This window comes from Elephas maximus, chromosome 4, assembly GCF_024166365.1.
Source record: "Elephas maximus indicus isolate mEleMax1 chromosome 4, mEleMax1 primary haplotype, whole genome shotgun sequence".
Classification (NCBI taxonomy): Eukaryota; Metazoa; Chordata; class Mammalia; order Proboscidea; family Elephantidae; genus Elephas; species Elephas maximus.
In genome coordinates, this window is record NC_064822.1 from 106,766,947 (window position 1) to 106,782,336 (window position 15,390).

A 15,390-nucleotide genomic window follows, 5' to 3' on the forward strand; every position below is an offset into this window, starting at 1 on the left:
TCTTGCCTCCCTTAGAGTTGCGTGGGAGTTTGAGGGCTGAGCCGGGCTGGAGCTTGGGGGAAGGCTGTTTTCTGGAGCCACCCCCACTCAACTCTAAGACCCCCACCCCCAGCCTTGTACCTGCTCTCCCCCAGCTCCCACTCACGGTCAAAAATGCTTTAAAGATGCCGAAACTGAAAGTGTCAGGCAACATCTGCTTTTGTGAAACCCAGGGTCAGCCACCCAGAACACGCCCTTGCTGGCCAGGTGGCTCCTTTGTAACAAAGTTTCTTTCTGTTTATCAACTGGGCTGCTCACCTCCGGGGACGTGGCAGCCAGGAAGTAAGCAGTCCCCACAGGGATGTTTGCTCAAGTTACTCAGACTGTGGCTCAATTACAGGTTTCTTCGAAAAGTAGACTGTCACCACTCTCACTGAGGGCACAGGTGTGTGGAGCTAGCCATCACTGTGGGGAGGGGACAGACCAATTTCAAGCAACTGAGGGAAGTGGGAGGCTGAGTAGCCATTTTGGCCAAATGATTGGCCCTTTCTTCTTTGCAAGCCCTTTCTCTCCATGAAACGCTTGTTTCATTTCCCCTGTGCTCATGCTAGGAACAGAGCAGCAAATGATCTCCTCCAAAGCCCTCCCCCCACTTCTGACCCTTTTGATCACAGAATGCAGGGAGGTTTTCACTTCTCCGCATAATTACACCTTCAAGATGCTTCAGCTTTTCACCTAGACCAAAGCTGCAGTGCTGTGGCTTATCTTCCCAGACAGATAAACTGAAAGTAGCTAGTCTATCAGGCTTTTTCTCCCAGGATATCTAGGTTCATGCTATGTTTGCGTAACATTTTAAATGTAAGTTACCCAAACATGAATTTTCAGTTGAAAAAATCCGACCTAACCGGGGTCAATACTGTAGACCTAAAACAGTGTTTGGCATATCATAGGCACTTAGTAAATATTCGGTGACTTATTCCAAGTTTGTAAAAGTCACCGAAAATCAACATGATACGTGACCAACAGGAACTATGTGCAAGTCCAACAGCTCACAGGTTTCTCACCAGGAGATGTCAAGGTAGGGCGGGGCGTGTAGCTGTTTTCAAGTTGAGCCTTGACACTGGAGGTACCTAGGTATCCAGGGGTGAAGGGACCCTGGTGGGGATGGGATGGGATTCCCTAATCACATAGGAACTCTGTCCAATTAACTGTTCCTAACAATCAGGCTGGGTTTGAGAGAAGGAAAAAGGGAACTTGAATTGATTTTCACCAACTGTTGGTAGCGGGAGGAAGGGAATAAGAGAAGTGGGGGAGGGTGCAGGAGAGCTTTTTTTTTTTTTTATTGTGCTTTAAGTGAAAGTTTACAAATCAAGTCAGTCTCTCATACAAAAGCTTATATGTACCTTGCTATATATACTCCTAGTTGCTCTCCCCCTAACGAGACAGCACACTTCTTCCCTCTACTCTCTCTTTTCGTGTCTATTCGGCCAGCGTCTGACCCCCTCTGCCTTCTCATCTCCCCTCCAGACAGGAGCTTCCCACATAGTCTCATGTGTCTTCTTGATCCAAGAAGCTCACTCTTCACCAGTATCATTTTCTATCCTATAGTCCAGTCCAATCCCTGTCTGAAGAGTTGGCTTTGGGAATGGTTCCTGTCTTGGGCTAACATAAGGTCTGGAGACCACCACCTCCGAGGTCATTCTGGCCTCAGTCAGACCATTAAGTCTGGTCTTTGTACAAGAATTTGGGGTTTGCATCCCACTGCTCAGGAGAGCTATTCTTAAAGGAAGGATCCTGGGTGGCACAAACAGTTTGTGCTTCACTGCTAACTTAAAAGTTGGCAGTTCAAACCCACCCAGCGACACCAAAGGCCTGGTGATCTGTTTCCGTAATGATTACAGCCAAGAAAACCCTATGAAGCGGCTCATAGGTTGCTGTGAGTCAGAATTGAGTCTACAACAACAGGTTTGGTGTTTTGGTTTTATTCTTAAAGGGTTGGGCCAGTCTAGGGACAAGGCAGTGATAGGAGGGGCAGAACTGAGTGTTTTCCTGTTCTCTTCGTCCCACAGTCTGCTCCCCGCTGCAGAACTTCTACCCGGGGCCACCAGATACTCAACACGCTACACTCTGAACTTAAGCTCTGTGCACTGTCCCCTAAGGTGGCCAGTCTTTCCAATTTCCCTTGTTGCCAGTAGCATAGCAATCCTTCAAATGACCCCTACCCCCGCTCCACTCCCAGACCTGGAGTAGTTTTTAGTCCCTTCTCAACAGCAGGCTCACTCCACTCCACCCACTCCCAAATCCTGCTGATTCATTCCCTGCCTCCCAGGGCCTCCCCTTTTACTCTCACAACCAAGTCATTTGAAACTGTGCCCTTATCGCCCAACATCTAGAGGATCAGCAGTAGCTGCCGGCAAGCCTCCTCTGCCTCTGGCCTCTCTCCCCCTTTCAAAACCAAAACAGCCATTTTCGTATTCCTTCAGAACCATTTGATGGTGGGCAGTCAGCTTCCTGTTTGCTTCTCACCTTCAGGCTTGACCAGTGCTTGGCAGTGGCTATCCTTCCCTCCTCAAAGCTCTTTCCTAATCTTCTTGCTAAGCAAGCCATGTCTCTTTTCTGTTTCAAGTTTTTACTATGACCAGAAGAACTAGATGGTGCCCGGACACAACCGATGACTGCCCTGACAGGGAGCACAACAGAGAACCCCTGAGGGAGCAGAAGAACAGTGGGATGCAGACCCCAAATTCTCATAAAAAGATCAGACTTAACGGTCTAAGACTAGAAGAATCCTGGCAGTCATGGTCCCCAAACCTTCTGTTGGCCCAGGACAGGAACCATTCCCGAAGCGAACTCATCAGACATGGACTGGACTGGACAGTGGGTGGGAGAGAGATGCTGATGAGGAGTGAGCTACTTGCATCAGGTGGACACTTGAGACTGTGTTGGCATCTCCTGTCTGGAGGGGAGATGGGAGGGTAGAGGGGGTTAGAAACTGGCAAAACGGTCACAAAAGGAGAGACTGGAAGGAGGGAGCGGGCTGACTCATTAGGCGGAGAGTAAATGGGAGTATGTAGTAAGGTGTATATAAGTTTATATGTGAGAGACTGACTTGATTTGTAAACTTTCACTTAAAGCACAACAAAAATTATTTAAAAAAAAAAATTCTTACTCTGAACCTTCCTCCTCCAAGAAGACTTCCTGTCCTCAGTATCCAAGTGCACCTGTTTCTAAGCTTCACCACTAGTCTTTTCCCCATGTGGAGTTCTCCCACTAGATTTTACTGAGCAAAGAAAACCAACAGGCCCAGCCGCAAGGCCACCCAGATCCCGTTTTCTTTCTCAATCCTTAAATCCTGGTCCCCAAACTTTTGCCTCCAGAATGCCTTTCCTGACCAATCCACCTAGCCTTCCAGTCCTGTAGTGTCTGCTACCTTGAGGCACATGGTCGTGCCGTCCTAGTCCACTGACCTGGCTGTCAGTCCTGTGTTCTCTATTAGATGCAGAGCTGAGGGCGAGGATTGGGTTTCCTCCTTCGTCCAAATGTCTACCCTGAGCTCAGGACTGGGTAGCACGGGGCAGAGGAGAATAACCTGACCTCCCAGTGCTCTCAGGTACCATAAAAGAGTCTTCTAATAGTCTTTCTTCTCCCTGAGCTGAACCCATCCTTGTTTACCATGCACGCCTTTTACATAGCACAATTACAGCATTGAGCTCCACACAGAGACAGGCGCTGCCCTGCACTTGACCTCTAGCTTTTTCAAATTCTCACCCTTATCCCCATCAAATGGAACTGGACATTCTGGGCTTTCCCAGAGAGGGACAGAGGGCTATCTGAAGAACTGAGTTCACCCAAGCCTGTGACATGGCTATTCACTGGGTCCCTTTGGCACCTGCTCCCACTCTGGTTCTCAGCCGCACTTCCAGGACTGGAGACTTTGGACATGTCTATGTGAGCCTAAGAATATTTAGGACAATGTCACCACTGTTTTTATCACCAAAACCAAAACCAAAACCAAAATCCACTGCCATCAAGTCGATTCTGACTCATAACTACCCTATAGGACAAAGAGCTGCCCCATAGGGTTTCCAAGGCTGTACATCTTTAGGAAAGCAGACTGCCACATCTTCCGCTGACCTTTTGTTTAGCAGCAGGTGCTTTAACTGCTGTGCCACCAGGGCTCCGTTTATATTGATATCAAGTTAAGCTAAAGTTATCTTCTCCATTTTACACAGAAGGAAACTAAAGCACAGGGAACTTAAGTAACTTGACCAAAGTCACACAGCTAGGAAGTAGCAGAGGCTGAATTTGAACTCAGGGCCATGTCTCTCCAAAGCCCACTCTCTTAACCACTACACCTCATTGCCTTGCATTTGGCCTGTGCTTGGAGCTTTGCCAAAGCACATTCATATACATTTTCTCATTTGCTCCCCTCCCAGGAAGTGTTTATGTGATTTGGCCAATGTTATAGAGCTAAATTAGTGACAGAGCTGAGCCCGCTGCCTGGCTCCATTATACCCACCACCTCCTTGCATTGAGAAGTTACTGCCATTCCTATTCCTAATTTCTGTTCTAGACAATGGTTAATGGACTAAGGAAGCAATGGTCATATCTCCTATCCAGGTTTCCCCCAGCTGAACTTGGTCTAAGGTGCTCCTGATCTCAGAGGGCATCTGACACATATCAGCTGCCCTGCTGACTGTGGGCAGTGATTAGAGGGTGAGGCCATCTCAGACAGCCCGGTGTCCTTCATGGTTCTGCCAGCTTCAGACTCTTCCTCTTCCCTTTGATGGTCCTGTCCTGCTCTCTGCCCTGGTGCCCCTGGCAGCAGCTTTCTCTTAGTAGCTCTGAGTGCCTAAAATGAGTGGCATCCTTGAGGAACTGATGCTAGGGAAATGCTTGTGATAATACTGGCTTCTGGTGGATAATTTGAACCAAAGAATATTTCAAACCCCTCACTTCAGCTTGTTCTATTCACCACTTGAATTTGCCTATCTCATTGTTCTTAGTCCTCCTCTGACGGGTAGGGGCACAGCCCATCTGTGTGGGTGGAGAATAGGTCCTGGGTCATGCACACACATGTCTGGTAAAATGAGCCATTTCGGTGTGTCCAGAGTTACTAACCTCTCACAGCGCCTGTAAACTGCATTTTGTGGGTCTGGGTGTGAGCTGAGAGAATGGCCTTAAAACCAACGGTGGGACTGTCGCAATGGGTTGTTGGCTGATGGGGGGGGGTCTCTTCTCAGCTTCTCTGGAAAACTGACCTCCCCCCCAACACACACAAAGGAGAGCCCTGTCCTACACTCTGTAGGTCATGGGGGCAAATAACAAGCCATTTCTCCTTTCTGTCAGCCTGGGACTTGGAGCAAGTGACGGGAGAAATAGGGAAGTTGGTGACAGTCACAGTCACGAACAATCATTCAGGCCCCCCTTCCCCCCCCCAATACCACAGAGCGCCCTCCTAACCCCCAGAAGGCCCAAGCCTCTGGAGGGAGTTTAAGGAAGTCCCTGCTCAGACCACCCCCACCAGGGTAGCCTCTCCTCCCTCATCACTTCTGCTCAGGCGCAACGTGGCAATGGCAGGAGGGAAGCTTCTCTGAAAGATTTTCCGGACTAGAGCACACGGGGTGGCCCAACTTGGGGGGACTGGGGTGGGGGCGCGGAAGGAACGCGGGGGGCGTGGGTGGGTGAGGAGAAGAGGGTGTAGAGCCCTGGAGGGACGGCCATGGCTTGTCTCCCCGCATCCCCCACTGCCCCCCCACCCCGCCCCAGTACCAGAGGTCTGGGCTACCCCACTCATCCCTTAAAGAAGGGGCAAAGGCAAGGGAGATCCCCTCAGCCCAAACAGATTGGTTAAAGAAAGTCTGAAGAGAAAAGGAGAGAGTGGAGGGGGGTCCTACCGAGGGAGGAGCTGGAGGCCACGACAAAGGGCAAATAGCGTGGGCAGGAGGGCTCAGTCTAACCCAGCCCCTTCATTTAACTGTGGGGGGTGGTGAGGAGGAGGAGACGAAGGTTGGCAGAGGCGGGAGTGGGAAGCAAGGACTTGGCAGAAGCGAGACCAACTGGAGGGAAGTCCCGAGAAGCGGAAGGGATCTGGGCCCCGAAGCCGGGGGAAGGCTCGCGGGGGGCTGAGAGGGGCGCGGGCAGCCTGGGCCGCTTACCTGTCACGCCGAGTCACAGCCGCGGCCGCGCCGCCGGACAGCTCGCGGGTTTGCAGACGGGAAAACCGGAAGGCGGGGCCGGGGCGGGCCCTACTCGGCCGCCCGGGCGCGTCTGACCCGCCCCTCCCGGCGGCCAGGTGCAGCCGCCCGCCCGCCCGTCGGCCCGCCGGCCGGTCCTCCGCGCTCCGGGGCGCAGCTGCGCGCTCCGAGGCTCCCAGCGGGTCCTAGGGCCGCCTGGAGACCTGCGCCTGGCGGCGGCGGCCCTCGTGCCCTACCCGGCCCGCCCCTGCTGGTAGCTGAGCTCCTCCAGATTTCAGCCCACCCCGCGGTGCCAGTCTCCGCAGCCGGGGTCTCGGCGCCGAAAAAGGCTGTAGGGTCCTAGCCACCCGAAAGGCGACAGGCACCATTAGAAGACCCCGCGGCGGAAGCACAACGTGCAGACGCCGGCTCCGAGGCAGCGCCGCGCCAGCGCTCAGAGCCCGGAGGCAGCGGCGCTGGAGGGAAAAACGCGGCCGGGCGGTGAGGAGCCCTGCAGCCCGGTCCCAGGTTTGCTTCTCATTTGTGGGATGGTGTTGGTCAAAGGACACCTCCCTCCCATCCAACAGTAATAGCTAGTATATAATTGTGTGCCACGAACTGTGCTAAGGACTTCACGCTCCAGGTCTCAGGTAAACCCCAGCAGGTACCTACCATTATTAGCCCGAATATACACGAGCGGTGGCTGGTTAAATAGCTGGAGAGTGCTTCTTAAAGTGTGGTCCCTGGTCCAGCAGCATGGGCATCACCTGGGAACTTGTTAGAAATGAAGGCTCTTGGGCCTCACCCCAGACTAAATAATCAGAAACTATGGGGGTGGAGCCCAGCGGCCTGTGTTTTTAGAAGTCCTCCAAGTGGTTCTGGTGCACCCTAAGCTTTGAGAACCACTGAGCGAGCAGCGGCAGGGCTGGAATTAGTATCCAAGTAAGTAAGTTCCAATTCCTAAACTCGTGCCTGAATCACCCGGCTAGGGCCCCTGCCTGCTCATCAACACTCCAGTTCTGAAGTTCTGTGATTTAATCTTTTGGGCCCTTATCTCAGTGATAGAAAAAAATAGCATGGATGACTCCACATAACTGATCATTTGGAAACTTCCTATTTACTAACGGAATTAATTTTGTTATAGAAACTTGGACCACATGGTAGAATTGAGTCTTTCTGAAGAAGAGGTTTTGCCAGAGGCCAGAGATGGTCCAGTGATGGAGTCTGCAGAGGGCAGGCCAGTGAAGCATGGAGAAGAAGAGCTTCCTCAGGGTGACAACGAAGGGTGAACATCTCCCTAGGACTTTTGCCTCTCTCTACAGGTCTGAGCCTACCTCTTTGCCCTATCCTTCCTCTGACTCTGCTGTGGAACCCTCAGGGCCTTGTGCCTTAGTCACAGCCCAACCTGACCTGGGGGTGATGGGCTAGGCTGGACTTGCAGCCTCAGCTCTTTCTGGGGAGAGGGCTACGACCACTGACCTCAGCCTGGAGTTCCTGAGAGGGGTGTGCCCAGCTTCCCAAGGAAGCAGCATCAGTCTGTGCTATGCGCTCCGTGTTCTGGATGCAAGTTACTCATCGGATTTTACTTCAGGTGACTCTGATTTTAAATGTGACTTTGAGTCCTCAGACTGCCTAATTTGGAGGTGCATGTTGTTTGTAGGATGTGTGACCCACCCTTAATGTGTCATGCACTGAGCTCTTCTTTCCCAGCAGGAAGGGTGGTGCAGGCTCCTCTCTCATTGGTCCAGGAAGGGCTGGCAGGAGCCACTGCAGAATGGTGACTGAGACCTCAGCTGCCACTGATGGCAGGCCCCTTAAAAAAGAATTGATATCTTTAGAAAAGTTGTATATGCACATGGAAAAAAAAAAATCAAGCACTATAAAACAGTATACAATGAAAGATGCACTTCCTACCTTGAGCCTCTTTCCAGAAGTCATATATGCATATTCATAACTGAAACTCTTCCTGTCATTAAACTTTTTTGCAGACCATACCTCAACTCCCCTAGCTGCAAAGAGAAGACTCAAAATGACCCCTCCTCAGGAAGCCCTGGGAGTTTCTTTCTTTTTTTTTTTTTTCTCACAGCCTTATTTTTATTTCTTGGCCATTTGAGATTGTTTTTAGGTGTTCTGAGTTTCATTTTTCACATCAGTGTGCTTCAGGGGCTTTCCCTGTCAGCAAGGCAGGAAATACGGTGCAGAGCAGATCAGTTGAAGCAAACGAGACAAGGCAGCTCTGTGAAGCTCTTGACATTGGCTCTGGCCCTTATCAAAGTCACTTCCTTCCGCACACAGTCCCTGGTGAGGGGACGCCTGCCTCTGGCTGGGGCAGTATAGCCAAGTATAGGCTCCACTTAGCAGGGAAAGTTTGCGGAGGAAGCTGTCTCAAACTTGCCAAGGCTGCTCGAGAGCCAGCCAGCCAGCCCGCCCACATTCCCATTACTCCCTGGCTGCCCCTAACCAGTAAGTCTCTTAACCTTTTTGAGTCTAAGTTTCTTTTCTGTGAAGGGGGGTGAATAATCCCCAGGGTTGTTGTGAAGCTCAAGGGAAAACTGATTTGAAACTGTGATGGTTAGTTTCTTCTGTTAAATTTGTTTCTTCGCCTCTTCTTCCCCCATTTTTCCTCTTCTTCTCATCTTACCCCACGCCTAGAAGAGAGATAATCAAAGCAAGAGATGTTTTAGGAACTGCTCCAAGTGCTTCTATAATCACTCATGCATTATAATTCACCTGTCTCTGTGTACCTGAACTTCCTCAACTGTAAAATGGGGATAATATTTTTATTACTGGATTTTTTTTTTTTAGATTAAGTAGGTAGTGTTTAACCCAGTGTCTGGTACATAATAAACACTCAATAAATGTTAAAATATTAGCTATTCTGGTGAGGAGTGAGCTTCTTGGATCAGGTGGACACTTGAGACTATGTTGGCATCTCCTGCCTGGAGGGGAGATGAGAGGGTGGAGGGGGTTAGAAGCTGGTGAAATGGACATGAAAAGAGAGAGTGGAGGGAGAGAGCGGGCTGTCTCATTAAAAAAGAAAATTTTTTTTTTCTTTTAGGGGGAGAGTAATTGGGAGTGTGTAGCAAGGTGTACATGGGTTTTTTGTGAGAGACTGACTTGATTTATAAACTTTCACTTAAAGTACAATAAAAATTATTAAAAAAAAATATTTTAGGTGAGGGGAAAGACAACATACAATGCAGGGGAGGTCAGCACACCTGGACTAAAGCAAAAGCAAAGAAGTTTCCTGAATACAACCAAAGGCTTTGAAGGCCAGAGTAGCAGGAATGGGGTTCTAGGGACTATGGTTTCAGGGGACATCTAGGTCAATTGGCATAACAAAATGTATTAAGAAAACGTTCTGCATTCCACGTTGGCGAGTGGCATCTGGGGTCTTAAATGCTAGCAAGCAGCCATCTAAGATACATCAATTGGTCTCAACCCACCTGGAGCAAAGGAGAATGAAGAACATCAAAGACACAAGGTAAGTATGAACCCAACAGACAGAAAGGGCCACATAAACCAGAGACTCCATCAGCCTGAGACCAAAAGAACTAGATAGTGCCTGGCTATCACCAGTGACTCCCCTAACAGGGAACACAACAGAGAGTCCCCGGTGGAGCAGGAGAACAGTGGGATGCAGGCCTCAAATTCTCATTAAAAGACCGGACTTAATTGTCTGACTGAGCTGGGGGGACCCCAGAGGTCATGGCCCCCGGAGCCTCTGCTAGCCCAATACTGGAACTACTCCTGAAGTCAACTCTTCAGACAAGGATTGGACTGGACTATAAAGACAGAAAATGATACTGGTGAGGAGTGAGCTCCTTGGCTGAAGGAGACACATGAGACTATGTGGGCAGCTCCAGTCTGGAGGTGAGATGCGAAGGCCGAGGGGAACAGGAGCTGGTTAAATGGACACAGGGAATACAGGGTGGAGAGGAAGAGTGTGCTGTCACATTAGGGAGAGAGCAGCTAGGGTTATGTAGCAAGGTGTATATAAGTTTTTGTATGAAAGACTGACTTGATTTGTAAACTTTCTCTTAAAGCATAACAAATAAATAATTTAAAAACTTATTAGTTATTTTTCTTCCTTCCTCCCTTTCTCCTTTCCTCCTTACCTTCGTTCCTTTCTTCTTTTGTTCCTTCCACAAAACAATGTTGTAGCCCCACCATGTGCTAGCCTCTGTGCTAGGTTGTATGCCCATAGTTTAGCAAGGGAGGCAGATAAATGTAGAAAGGGTTATCACTGAGGCAGGACCAGGACTAGGGTAATGCAAGTGAGGCACTCACCTTGGGTGCAAAATATAAGGGGGCATCAAAAAAATCAGTATCTAGATGTCTTAGTCATCTAGTGCTGCTATAACAGAAATACCACGAGTGGATGGCTTTAACGAACAGAAGTTTATCCTCACGGTCTAGTAGGCTAGAAGTTCAAATCCAGGGTGCCAGTTCCCGGGGAAAGCTTTTTCTCTCTGTCAGCTCTGGGGGAAGGTCCTTGTCATCAATCTTCCCCTGGTCTAGGAGCTTCTCCACACAGGAACCCTGGGTCCAAAGGATGCACTCCGCTTCTGGTGATGCTTTCTTGGTGGTATGAGGCCCCATGTCTCTCTGCTTGCTTCTGTCTTTTATATCTCAAAAGAGATTGGTTTAAGACACAACCGAATTTTGGAGATTGAGCCCTGCCTCATCAACATAACTGCCACTAATCCCATCTCATTAATATCAGAGAGATAGGATTTACAACACATAAGAAAACCACATCAGATGACAAAATGGTGGACAATCACACAATACTGGGAATCATGGCCTGGCCAAGTTGACAGATATTTTTGGGAGACACAATTCAATCCATGACACCAGAGAAGTGATATTTTATTATAATATCTAAAAGACATCAAAATTAATGCAAAGAATCTATGATGAACAAAATCTCAAAAATATATAAAAAAAGGAAGTTATTTTACATGCTGTGACTTGGATGAACCTTGAAACTGTGCTAAGTGAAGTAAGTCAGACACAGAAGGACAAATATTGTATGATTCCACTTACACCAAATATCTAGAGTAGACAAATGCCTAAAGACTAAAGAAGATTTGTGGTTACCAGTGCATGTGGGGAAGGGAAATGCAGACTTACTGTTTAATGGGTACTCAGTTTCTTTTTTGGGGTGATTGAAAAGTTTCAGAAAGGTAGTGGTGATAGTTGTACAACATCGGGAATGTAATTAATGTCACTGAATTGTACACTTAAAAGCGGTAAAAATGGCAAATTTTATTATGTTTAGGTTTTTTTTTTATCTTTATCTACATGTATAATTTTGCCTTAGTTATCTAGTGCTGCTATAACAGAAATACAACAAGTGGGTGGCTTTAACGAACAGAAATTTATTTTCACACAGTTCAGGAGATTAGAAGTCCAAATTCTGGACACAGGCTCGAGGGGAAGGTGTTTTCTCTGTAGGCTCTGGGGGAAGGTCCTTGTCTCTTTTCAGCTTCTGTTCCTTATGGCGATCTTCATGTGGTGTGGCATCTGTCTTTCCCTATCTATGCTTGCTTGCTTCCTTGCGGAATCTGCTCCTTTTATATATCAAAAGTTACTGGCTTAAAGCACACCCTACCTTAATACGGCCTTATTAACATAAAAAAGAAAATCATATTCCCAAATGGGATTACATCCACAAGTATAGGGGTTAGGGTTTACAACACATATTTTTGGTACATACAATTCAATTCATAACAATTACCATGATTAAAAAAAATAAAAAATGAGTGTTTTGCTGAGACATTTGGAACCTGAAACAAAATGGTTACTTTCGTTCCCCAGAACATTAAAGTAGTTGAAAAAATGAAAGGTAACCTGTTAACCCATTGCCGAGAACACTAAAGTAGTTGAAAAAATGAAAAGCAGATGTATTAAGACCCACAACATTATTTTAAGTATTCATACCATAACAGAGTTTGTTATGATTTTATTTCTGTTTAAGTTAATTAAAATTTATTTAAGATTGTCACTTGGTCAAGAGAAATTGTCAAACATTGCAATTCTCTCAATTGAAAATGAAATAAGCAAGGAAGCAGATTTTGAAAATACTGCAGAGTTTGCTCGCATTAAGCTCTTTGTTGGGTGCTGTATAGCGACCCCATGTGACACAGTAGGGCTGCTTCATAGGGATTTCTTGAAGTAGCTCTCCGGGTCTCTCCAAGAGCAGAGTGAAGAGTGGCTGAGTGGGTTTAAATCGCCAACCTTTCACTTAGCAGCTGAGCCCTAAACCATTGTGTCACCAGGGTTCCTTTGCATTAAAGCTAAGGTGACACATTTTTCCTTTTGCCTCAGGCTCCAATAAGGCTTGGCACAGCATTGGGTTGGGGTCTGGACAAAGAACCAGAAGAGAATACAGGGGAGCATAAGAGAAAGAGAGAAAGTTAGAAGAGCCAGGGACAAGGATATAGTATTTATTGTTTTTTTCTAATTACCCAAATATCACATTTGATATACAGAATTTAGAGAGCACAGAATATCACAAAGAAGAAAATAAGTGACCTGTACTTACGATACCTAAGAATAACCACTGTTACTATTTTGCTGTAATATGTTATGGATTGAAATGTGTTCCTCAAAAATATGTGTTGTAAATCCTACTGTACCAGTGGTTATAATCCCATTTGGGAATAAGGTTTACTTTATGTTAATGAGCATATTAATGTAGGGTTTGTCTTGAATCAATCTCTTTTGAGATATAAGAGAGCAGATTAAAAAAGGAGCAAGGAAACAGATGAGGGAAGTAGGTGCCAAGCCACATGAAGATCGCTATGGATCAGAAGCTCAAAAGAGACGAGAACTTCCCTCGAGAGCCAACAAAGGGAGAAAGCCTAGAGCCAGTGCCCTGAATTCGGACTTCTAGCCTTCTAAACTGCGAGGAAATAATCTTCTGTTTGTTAAAGTCACGCACTTGTGGTATTTCTGTTATAGCAGCACTAGATGACTAAGACAACATTCTACTCTTTTTGTATGCGTATATAATTCATATACGAATATATATTTTATCAATTTTAAAATGCCTATTTTTTTACTTTTAAGCATTTCTGAAATCAGGATATATCTTAAATTGATAGTGTCATAATTTAATTAGCAGTGTTGTTTAATTTAGTGGTATATAAAATAATGGTTTGTTTTCAATTGTATGTTAGATGACATATAGTAAATGAAATTATATAAAGATAATATTACCCATGTATTACTATATATATTATGAAACTTGTATTGAACATACAGTATTTTGATTTTTTTTTTTTACACTTACTATATTGTGAATATTTTTCAAGGTGATAGAATAATCTTCCCCTCCAAGATCATTAATGGCTGCGTAGTAGTCTGTTGTATGGATGAGCCATATATATATATATAAACCCAAAAACCCAGTGCCGTCGAGTCGATTCCAACTCATAGCGACCCTATAGGACAGAGTAGAACATATATATATATAATTTAAAATTTAGCCAACTACCTGTTGCGGGGCAATGTTTTCCTTGTTTTTCTCTACTCCACTAGAGGTTAAACCCATGCATGTGCTTTTCTTTCCCTCTCTGTCCCTCCTCAAGTGACAGAGAAACCAGAGAGTAGGTTTGGTTAGCCTTTGGAGGATAAATCACGTTTGAGTCCTTGAAGGATCTTCTTACCAAAAGGTGTGTGTGTGTGATTATTACCCTGAAAAGCACCACAGGACCTGTAGATAGGCATGTAACCGTATTGGCTACAGGAAAGTGAGACGTTATTAGCCCTTTTGTGTTTGGAGGGTCTAAAAGAAGAAAATGCTAAACCCCTGGAAGTGGCCAGAAGAAGGAAAAGTGGTCTCAGTGGTAGGTCCAGGAGACCCTTTGTAGCTGGGAGGTGGCCATGCAAGAGACAAGATTATGGGCATTGGAGATGTACGCGTAGTGGAAACTGCACTAGAAAATATAGCCTATCACAAATTTAGGCCCAACTTGGCCAGGCCTCTACCCCATCTGCTGCAGAAGATACTGATATCTTTATCCTGGTGAAACCCAGTATAATACAGACAGCAGGCATCCTTTGTCTAGGCGGGGCCAGGCATCTCTCTGCTATACCCTGTTGCAGTGGGTACTATGAATTTCTCTGTTTTTCCAAAAGAGGAGTTTATAAACACAGCAGGTCACTGTGATCCCAGGGTCTGAGCTCTTAGCTACTACTTTTTACAAGTCTCTGCATTTATTTATATCCTTATTTTAACACCCACAGAGAAGTTTCCTAGTGTTCTCCCTCCCTAATCTGCAGTTTTTTTTTTTTTAATTACTCCATGGTATTTTATATTTTGGTTGCTGTTGTAAATATTATTTATTCCAAGAGACTGTTGGTCAATTTGTCTTTTATATGACTGAAGCCTCCTAATGTCATACGTTTAATAATTTTTCCTGCCTTGGGAAACACATGGGGTTGACAAACTGTGACTATAGACTCTTCTACTTAAGTCACATAAGACCTTCTTTTTTAAAGCGCACAAGATGCCCAAGATCTGTGGGCGCCTTTTGCAAAAGAGACATTTCATAATTGTGATGAATAAAACATGTAAATGCTTGCCAGGTTTTGCTGTGAGAACTCTTTCTGCCCCAAATTATGATTTTTTTTTATTCTTTAATATCCCTTCTAAAAAGAGAGAGAGGCATATGCACGTTGAACCTTCTCAAATGAGGTAATTGGATCTTAACCTGGTAATTATTTTTGTCGAAAGGGAGGTAATAAAAGGAGTAATAAACTGTCTCCCACTTTAGTAGCTCAATTGGGGGAAAAAGTAAGCTCATTGCTTACTAATTCCCATAGAATTTTATTTATTTAACCTCATAGTTTATACATGCACATGGCACAGCAATCAAAAGTCCGAAAGTCCAGTGCCTACCTCTAAAAAAAATTGGAGAGGAGGTTCTTATCTTCTTAGATATTTTAAAAACTGGTAAATTTAATTACAGGGTTGAAATCTGATAGCATTTGAATGTTTATACATATATATAGTACTCTTTTAAAAAAAATTGTGCTTTAGGTGAAAGTTCACAGCTCAAGTTAATTTCTCATATAAAAATTTAAACACATATTGTTATGTGACACTAGTTGGAACCCCCATAATGTGACAGCACACTCCCCCTTTCCACCCCGAGTTTCCCGTGTCCATCCAACCAGCACCTGTCCCTTCCTGCCTTCTCATCCTGCCTCTGGACAGGAGGTG

General features: G+C 46.0%; 2 protein-coding genes across 11 annotated transcripts in view; one reads left to right on the forward strand and one right to left on the reverse strand.

The window, feature by feature from the left end:
- GALNT6 (polypeptide N-acetylgalactosaminyltransferase 6) overlaps window positions 1-6,915 on the reverse strand; it is a 44,321-nt gene extending 37,406 nt beyond the window's left edge. Inside the window, exons 1-2 of one of the 5 annotated variants that reach the window (XM_049883127.1) lie at window positions 6,828-6,905; window positions 2,791-2,935 (exon numbers count right to left, since the gene is read on the reverse strand). The gene's annotated coding sequence lies outside the window, so the exon portion shown is untranslated. Of the gene's footprint in view, window positions 1-2,748; window positions 2,936-6,137; window positions 6,226-6,827 lie in introns of those variants that run through there. The other 4 variants (XM_049883126.1, XM_049883128.1, XM_049883124.1 and 1 more) reach the window with 4 other exon arrangements.
- SLC4A8 (solute carrier family 4 member 8) overlaps window positions 6,295-15,390 on the forward strand; it is a 141,672-nt gene continuing 132,576 nt past the window's right edge. For 3 of the 6 annotated variants that reach the window (XM_049883109.1, XM_049883111.1, XM_049883110.1), the window contains exons 1-2: window positions 6,295-6,805; window positions 7,300-8,618. The gene's annotated coding sequence lies outside the window, so the exon portion shown is untranslated. Of the gene's footprint in view, window positions 6,806-6,919; window positions 7,098-7,299; window positions 8,619-15,390 lie in introns of those variants that run through there. The other 3 variants (XM_049883108.1, XM_049883112.1, XM_049883113.1) reach the window with 3 other exon arrangements.